This window comes from Pongo pygmaeus, chromosome 22, assembly GCF_028885625.2.
Source record: "Pongo pygmaeus isolate AG05252 chromosome 22, NHGRI_mPonPyg2-v2.0_pri, whole genome shotgun sequence".
Classification (NCBI taxonomy): domain Eukaryota; kingdom Metazoa; phylum Chordata; class Mammalia; order Primates; family Hominidae; genus Pongo; species Pongo pygmaeus.
Genome location: NC_072395.2, coordinates 1,774,538 through 1,782,978, shown reverse-complemented (window position 1 = coordinate 1,782,978; position 8,441 = coordinate 1,774,538). Strand labels below are relative to the sequence as shown.

Sequence of the window (8,441 nt, the reverse complement as noted above, 5' to 3'; positions counted from 1 at the left end):
ATAATTTTGGATGTTATAATTTCCAACTCTGCCTGTACACTTCAAGTCAATGTGGATTTTTAAAAATATTTTAATAGTACAAACTATTCACAGATTCAACTTCTTAATGTTAAAAGCAACGGCAGCTCCTGGTTTAAAAAGGGGACAGTGGAAGCATCAGGCCATTTTATTTAAAATCGCATTAGATATTTCAGATGGATGATAGTTGAGATCATTAAATCCCATTTCTGCTTCCAAGATTTCCACAAAATAGCACATTCAATCCTCAGTCTTAAGCAATCATGACAGAGATTCCAAATTGGCTCTCAATGTCAAGGTAAACCCATTTCTGCTTCTAAGATTTCCACAAAATAGCACATTAAATCCTCAATCCTAAGCAATCACGACAGAGATTCCAAATTGGCTCTCGATGTCAAGGTAAACCCATTTCTGCTTCTAAGATTTCCACAAAATAGCACATTAAATCCTCAGTCCTAAGCAATCACGACAGAGATTCCAAATTGGCTCTCAATGTCAAGGTAAAACCATTTCTGCTTCTAAGATTTCCACAAAATAGCACATTAAATCCTCAGTCCTAAGCAATCACGACAGAGATTCCAAATTGGCTCTCAATGTCAAGGTAAACAGCGCACTTTCTTCTCTTGCAATACGTAAAAGGTACATAGTTTGATACACAAGGGAGCATAGCAGTCAGACTCTTACAAGATAGTGCTGTAGAAATAACTTCCATGTTTCCATCTGCCATGTGTATCCTCACCCTTGTCTCCCATGCAGTAACACTATCAGTATCCTCACCTGTCCTTTCTACTTTCTTTGAAAGAGGATGCTGATTTCAGCTAATACATGACAGAGGCATTTCAAATCAGAAAGGAGTTTCTTGAGATATATGTGATTTTAGTTTTAAGTAGAATTTCCTGAAGAGTTTTAGTTACAATACCATGTTCAAGAGGATGGTGGTGAAACTCATAGTAAACATTTGGCAAAACATAGGTTATGGGGTAGCCATCTCCTAGAAACACTTCATTGGGGTTTATATATGAAATGTGAAATATCGTAGGTTTAATCCTGGCACAGAACCAAAAGTGAGTGCATTGCACTTGAACAGCTGACCAATCCCCAGCACAGGTCCATATCAAGAAACGGAGAAGAAAGAATCCATTTAAACCCAGAAACGTCTCCATTTGCCCAAATTGAAAACCAAATTTCACTTAGGAAACTAATGTTGGGTTTAGTTAAAATATAAATCGGTAATACGTTTTCAAAATTAAATTATATATGTGTTTGTTTGTCTGTATAAATATGTCCCCAACTTTGCTCATGGCCTATCTTCCATACTTTTTGGCTGATTTTCAGTGGTTAGCTTATCTTGTGTGGATGAATAGTCAATGAAATAGTCTTAATTTTACAAAGTGTTTATTTATAAATCTATACTTCCTTTGTGTGAGAGAAAATCTTTTGTGAACAAAATTTAACTTTTGGAAAGCTTTATAACTCCATATTTTTTCTTTTAAAAATTGTGATTGTGGTAGAAACACATAAAGTAAAATTTACCATCTTTATTCTTTTTAAGTATATATTTGGTTAGTGTTAAGTACATTCACATAGTTATGCAAAAGATCTGTAGTATTTCTATGTCTTGCAAAACTAAAATTAAATGTCTTTTAAGACAACTGCTCATTTCACCATCTCTTCAGTCCTTGACAAACACCATTCTAACTTTTTTTTCCTATGAGTTTTTCTACTTAGGATACCTGGTTATGAATGGAATCATAGACTGTCACTTTGTTCCTGTCTTATATCAGTTAACATGATATTCTGAAGAATTATCACATAATATGACTTTTTAAAGACTGAATAATATTCCACTTTGTGTATGTGCCACTTGTTATTAATCTGTTCATTGGTCAAGGGACATCTGGGTTGTTTCTGCCTTTTGGCTTGTGTTAGTAATGCTGCAATAAATTTGGGTGTGCAAATATCCCTCCCAGATCATGTGTTGTATATTTTAAATACACAGCCAGAATGGGGTTTGCTGGATTATATAATAATCTCATTTTAATTTTTTTGAAGAGCTTTCGTACCATTTTAAAAACAGGTTTGAGGTGATAGATTATTGTGACTTTGCTTTGCATTTTTCTAGAAGAGAGATGTGGAGTATCCTTTTAAATGCTTAGTCATTTCTATGTCTTCTTTGGAGAAAGGTCATTTCAAACATTTGCCTTTCTAAATCAAGTTATTAACATTTTTTGCTGTTGAGTTTTAGGAGTTTGTATATTTTGAAAATTAACACCGACCAAATATATGATTAGAAAGTATTTTTACTCTTTTTTCTTATATGTATGTATGTATGCACATATATAACCCTATACAAGGCAGGGTCTTGCTATGTTTTCATGGGTAGTCTCCAACTTTTGGCCTCAACAGATCATTCTGCCTTGGCCTCCTAAAGTTCTAGAATTACAGGCATGGGCCACCATGCCCAGCTTTCACCCACTTATTAGGTGACATTTGTATGCCACTAAATGTTTTATTTGATGTGTAGAATAGTTGAAGCTTAAAGTAGTCCCTTTTTTTGTCGTTGTTCTTTTCCTTGTTGCTTATGAATTTGATGTCAAACTTAAGGAAAGAGTTTTAAGACTTATATCATAAACTTTTCACCTATGTTTACTTCTAACAATTTTATTAGTTTTTATGTTAAGTATTGAATCCATTAAAAAAACTTTTCTTTTTATAGATGATACAAAGGAAGCATCCAACTTTATTTTTTTCTCTGTAAATATTCAATTTTGAAAATTCTTTGTTAAAGATATCCTTATTTTTGTATTGTGTAGTCATGGAAATCTTATGGAAGATTATTTTATCATGTATGCAAGGGTTTATTTCTGGGATTTCTATTCTGTTTCATCATCTATGTATCTGTTTTTGTGGCAATACCATATTGTTTTTGTTTTTGTAGCTTTGTATCATGATTTTAAATCAGAAAATGTAATAACTCTTTGTCCTTTTTAAAGGGTGTTTGGCTAGTCACACTTCCTAAACAACTTTTAGAATTATACTCAAATATTCTGCAAAAAAACCATACCATTGGGATTTTGACAAAAATTACATTACATTTTTATATCATGATGAGTAGTACTGAAAAAATTCTTTTTTTTTTTTTTTTTTTTTGGAGATGGAGTTTTAGTGAGTCACTCAGGCTGAAGGGCAGGGGTGTGAGCTGTGTTCACTGCAGGCTCCGCATCCCAGGTTCAAGCAATTCTCCAGTGTCAGCCACCAGAGTACCTGGGATTACAGTCATGCACCATCACGTCTAGCTAACTTTTGTATTTTTAGTAGACATAGGGTTTTGCCATATTCACCAGGCTAGTCTCAAACTTCTGATCTCAAGTGATCCACCCACTTTGGCCTCCCAAAGTCCTGGGATTACAGGCATGAGCCACGCGCCGGCTGTGACATCTTAACAATATTAAATCACCTGACACTTGAGCAAGACTACATGAAAGATTTTGCTTAATTTCCTCCTATTTACGTATTTGCCACATTTTCTTGCTTTTGAATTCTAGTTTCATTTACATTGTATGACTTCAGTTTTCTTAAATTTAGTAAGACATGTATCCTAACAGAATATACCATGTGTGATTGAGAATATTGCAGATTCTGCTCCTTTCAATTGGAGAGTTCTGTAAATGCTGGTTAGGTCTATAACGTTCAGGTTTGGCTTTCTTACTGTTATTACATCTGACTATTCTAGTCATTATTGAAAGTGGAGTCTTGAAGTCCACCATTGTTGTGTTGCTATATGTTTCTTGCTTGACTTCTGTCAATATTTGTTTTACATATTTGAAAGACGAGAATCAGTTGAACCTGGGAGGAAGAGGTTGAAGTGAGCTGATCACGAGATCGTGCTACTGCCCTCCAGCACGGGGACAGAAACTGTGTCTCCAAAAAAAAAAAAAAAAGAAAGAAAGATATCAGTGCTACTTATAGTAATATAAAATTTTAATGTAATTTTTGTCAAAATCCCAATGGTATATTTTTGCAGATTTTTCAATTTATATATATATGATTTATAAATTATTGTTATAGATTCCTTGAAAATTAATCCATTTCACCATTACTTAATACCAATCTGTCTCGGCCGGGCGCAGTGGCTCACGCCTGTAGTCCCAGCACTTTGGGAGGCCGAGGCGGGTGAATCTTGATGTCCAGAGATCGAGACCATCCTGGCCAACAAGGTGAAACCCCATCCCTACTAAAAAGTTCAAAAGTGAGCTGGGTGTGGTGGCGCGTGCCTGTAGTCCAGCTACTCGGGGAGTTGAGGCAGGAGAATCGCTTGAATCACGGAGGCGGAGGTTGTAGTGAGCCGAGATCGTGCCACTGCACTCCAGCCTGGTGACAGAATGAGACTCTGTCTCCAAAAACAAAAACAAAAACAAAAATATAATACCAATCTGTCTCTTGTTCACATTTTTGATTTAAAATATATTTTCTTTAATATAATTATGACCATGGCCCTCCAAATGTAGCTACTCTTTGCATAAAATATATTTTCTTTATACTGTTACTTTCAACTTATTTGAGTCCTTAGAGCTGAACTGACTCTTGTAGAGAACACATTGCTGGATCTTCTTTGTTCTTAATCCATTAAATTATTTATTAATTTTCTTTAAGGTATTTAACTTTTTATATTTGAAGTAATTACTGCAGTTAATGAAGTTACTTTATTATTTGTAATTGTCTTCTGTGTTTCTTGTAGATGTATTATTTATCATTTTTTCTCTTACTGCTTTATTTTTGTTTGTTGATTTTGTAGTGACATGATTCAATTTCTTTCTCATTTGTTTTTGCTTACATTCTACAGGTTTTTCTGGTAATCATCTTGAGAAATAAAGACTTCATAAATCATCTTAATGTTATGACAGTATATAACAACTATATTTCAACTGAATGCAAAGTTGTACCTCTTCATACCCCCACTGTGTTATTAACATCAGATATTATCTTTTCTTATTGTCTATGAACACATATTTATGGAGATTTTTGCTTCATTTTTTAAATTCCATAGCAATATTTTGAAAGTTTTGTGCACCATCATTATGACAGTAGTGATTTCTTTACCTGTTTATATATTTACCTTTAATGGAGTGTTTTCTATTTTCAAGTGCTTTTATGATGCTGTGCAGCATCATTTCATTTTTGGATGTGATGGAGTTTCTTTAACCTTTCCTTTAGGACTGTTCTAGTGGTTAGTAACAGACTCAACTTTTATTTATTTTGGAAAGGCTTAGTTTTTTTATTTCTGAAGTGATATTATTCCAGTTTAAGTTTTTTGTTTGGAAGTATTACTTCTTGTTTAATTACCTTGTCATCTGGGGATTTCTCAGCTACTTTTTAAAAATAATCTATTACTTTTCTACTATATTGTTTTTCTAAGACTCCTTTTATAAATACAATGGTCCACTTGATGGTGTGCAGTAGGTCCCATATTTTTTTCTCCATTCTATTTAAAAAATTTGTTTTCATCACTCAATATTTATAACTACAATGTCATCAACTCTGTAATTTTTCTGCTTTATTACCCTCCCTTTGTGACTGTTGATTAAATTTTTAATATAGTTTTTATGTTCTTCAGATTCACGATTGTTGTTGGTTTTTAAAAATCTTTTTATTGATATCTCATTTTCTTTATGTATCACTTCTAATATTCTTTTCTTGTCTATGTTCTGTTTTTGTTCATTAAGCAGTTTCTTCTAATTACATTTTATTGAAAACTGCACTGAATGCTAAATGTCTATCTTTACAATAAACAACTACAGTAACGGTAACTCGCACTACACTAAAACAAAACGTACTTCTGATACCCATCATTTTTCTGTTTGGGACCATTTAAAAATTTTTCTTTTGTTACAAAAGTGGGAATGTGCCTAATCAAAGGACCAAAATAGGCCATGTATTTAAACAAAAAGACAATGATTCACAAAAGACTATGAATAGAACATGTAACTAGTTCATGCAAATCTAATAGAATTTGTTAAAATCAGTCACATCCAATACATCTGAAGTATTCTTGTATAAAACACAACGTGAAGAAAAGAAGACTTTATTAGTGTTTAAGAAAGTGGGTTTGTTCATAGATCATCTGGCAAGTTACCATTAAAAGTGTTTCCTGTGACATAAGGAAATGCAATATTATTTTTCTTGAACCCTTTTAGTGCAAGACTTTCCACTCAATAAAATAGCAGAGGATCTGAAACTGAGAAAATATACTTGATTACAAAGAGCTTGTGAAACTTAATACTTTTTTTTGTTTTTGCATTATCGGAGGCTTTTACTGAACTTACAACCAATTTGCCCCCTCAGTATGCAGTTTACATGTGAGGGATGCTTCTCTGTACAGGAGCCGGTACTGTCTTCAATCCTATGCGTACGGATGTCTAACACAGGCAAACAGTTTACTCCACATTTTGTAGTAATAAAATCTTCCTATTATCAAAAAGCGGTAACCAGTCCCTGTAGACTGAAGGGACTCAAGTCACAGGATGGGGATTTCCTTCTCATGGTTTTTATTTTGATGTCTGAAGTCTTGATGCAGCATTCTGAGCAGGGTGTTCTGGACCTGTTGTGCCCAAGGGACTGATAAAGGAAAAAGGTCTATTTATTCTTTGTGATTTGACGCACAGATGAAAAACCTAACACACAATAACGGAAGTTGGTCGTTAATAAATCACACCCTAGTCTTTCAGAGCTTCCGTAAGCAGACGACATCTTCAGTTTTCTAGCTCTTGTAGTTTTAACACTGCAATATCAATGATACATATGTCCAGAATCAGCTAAAAAGAGCGTCACATTCTTTTTCTCTTAGTTTATCTATTTTTCACTGTCTCTTGTTCCCGAGTGTATCTGAATGATTACCTTCCGGCATTATCTGTTATTTCTCGTTGGCGTGCTTTCGATTGTCTCCGTGTTTGAGGGCTAGTTGGGTGGCTGTAGCAGGCAGTTTGAGGAGTGCAGATGAGATTGGGCGCATCTTTCAAGGGACCCTGAGCAAAGCTAAAGGGGTGCGACTCATTCACGTCGAAGGCTGCCCCTCGTATCCTGCCCTCCTTGAGGGCCTGTGCTGAGGCTTTCTCATCCACCAGGCCACCACGGGCTGTGTTCACAAGGAATGCTCCCTGCCTCATCTGCTTTATGGTGAAGTCATTGATGAGGTGGTGTTTATGTTCGTTGAGACTGCAGTGCAAGGAGACGCAGTCGCTCTGATACAGCAAATTCTGCATGGTGTAGACCCTCTGCACGCCCAGGGACTGCGCGATCCCATCCTGCAAGTAGGGGTAATAAAATATGAAGCTGAATCCAAAGTCTGTGGCTGTGGCTGTGGCTGGAACTGCAAAAGCCTGCTGCGTACGACCCTAGCCGATGAGGCCCAGCGTCTTCCCACGAATGAGGGCCACTCCCGAGGCCACCTCGCAGGTCTGCTCCATGCTCTGAACTCGCTTGCCTACCCACAGTGCCTGGAACAGCCATGTGTTCCTCCGGTACATGTTGAGGATGTGGCAGATGGTGGAGTCGGCTGTATCTTCCATGGCTGCGGACGGGATGTTTCACATAGCAATTCCGAGCTCACCAGCAGCCTTGATGTACACGTTGTCATAGCCACAGCCCACCTGCACGATCACTCTCAAAGCCTTGAAATTTGCCAGATCCTCCCTGTTGAGGTGATGGTGTGGTACGTCATGGCCCCCACGGCTCCGTTTAGAACTTTCTCGTCGATCTCCTGCGTGGACTGCATCACAGAAGGCCACGGTGGCCAGGTCCTTCCGCATGGGCATGTCCACAGTGCAGTCATGGCCGACCAGCAATGCCGCCAGTGAGTGGGGGCTTAGGGGGTCTTTCATGGTCTGGCGGCGAATCCTTCACTATTCTGTCCAGTCGCTGTCTCTTGACTTAGCGCTTATCCACAAGGGCCATTCTTTACAGAACTTTGCAACTCTCAGATCAAAAGGCAAAGCAGTCCTCTAAGACCTTAGGGGAACTCGCAGGAGTCTGTGTGCATGATGCCACTAAGAACCCAATATAAATTTGTCCACAAGCTCTATAGTTCACACGATGGGCTGTCCTTCTTTTTAAGAGAATATAGCTTCATTGGTTCAAAACCATTTAAGGTGATGAAACCCATTTGCTTGCAACTCAGCCACCACCGATCAGTCAATCAACGAATCTCACCACGACCCCAGGTCTGGAGCTCCTGGAGTCCGCGACCGCTGGGGGTGGAGGCGGCTTCGGCCTGGTGCAGCCAGGTCCTTGCTCCTGCTCTGAGCCTTGGGCGTGGGTTGGGGGTCCACCGGGTGTCCCACATGGTGTCGAGTCTCCTCCCTTGCAGGGACCCTGCGGACCGGAGGAGTGTCCATGTCATTAAGGAGCTTTGATAATTATATTGATTT

The 8,441-nt window shown here is 37.5% G+C and overlaps 1 pseudogene; it reads right to left on the bottom strand.

Annotated features, from left to right (window-relative positions):
* Positions 1–6,290: 6,290 nt before the first annotated feature.
* LOC129026132 (C-terminal-binding protein 2-like) lies at positions 6,291–7,968 on the bottom strand (annotated as a pseudogene).
* Between the last annotated feature and the right edge of the window lie 473 nt (positions 7,969–8,441).